The sequence below is a fragment of the Penaeus monodon genome, chromosome 29, assembly GCF_015228065.2.
Source record: "Penaeus monodon isolate SGIC_2016 chromosome 29, NSTDA_Pmon_1, whole genome shotgun sequence".
Classification (NCBI taxonomy): Eukaryota; Metazoa; Arthropoda; class Malacostraca; order Decapoda; family Penaeidae; genus Penaeus; species Penaeus monodon.
This window is the reverse complement of record NC_051414.1, coordinates 11,688,857-11,689,359: the sequence shown is the minus strand read 5'-3', so window position 1 is coordinate 11,689,359 and position 503 is coordinate 11,688,857.

The following is a 503-nucleotide window of genomic DNA, read 5'->3' as shown; positions in this document are numbered from 1 at the left end:
CCTGAACGAAAAGTGGTATATAGGCATTTGATATGTCTATAGTTTAATCTTCATGATCATAGTACATCTGAATTTCTAGTATGATCCTCTAGAAAGTGTAACTAACTGTTATACGTTTTCATGTCTTTTTCTCCGCAGTTTTATTCGTTTCTCGATTTCTATTTAAGTATGCTTGTAAATGAGCAGGTACAGTAAGTTAACCGTAAGATCGATTAAGTTCTCCGGTCCCAGCAAATGAATTAAATGATTAACCTTGTGTTTGTCTTTGAGGCTGCGAGTAATTCATACACCTGCCAAATTCTGTTTGTAAATTTGTATGTAATTCATCTTGTTAGGCTGGTTCTATCTGCTGGGCAAAGCGCCGGGCTGGGAGTCACTTTTGCAATATAGTCGTATGTTAAATTTTGTTTTATGATTACTGTCTTTTTCTGTAGTTCCACGTACTGTAGTCCGTTCGCCAAGTTTTATAAAGCCCTCCCGCTCTTCTGTAAATTCCGAGTGGA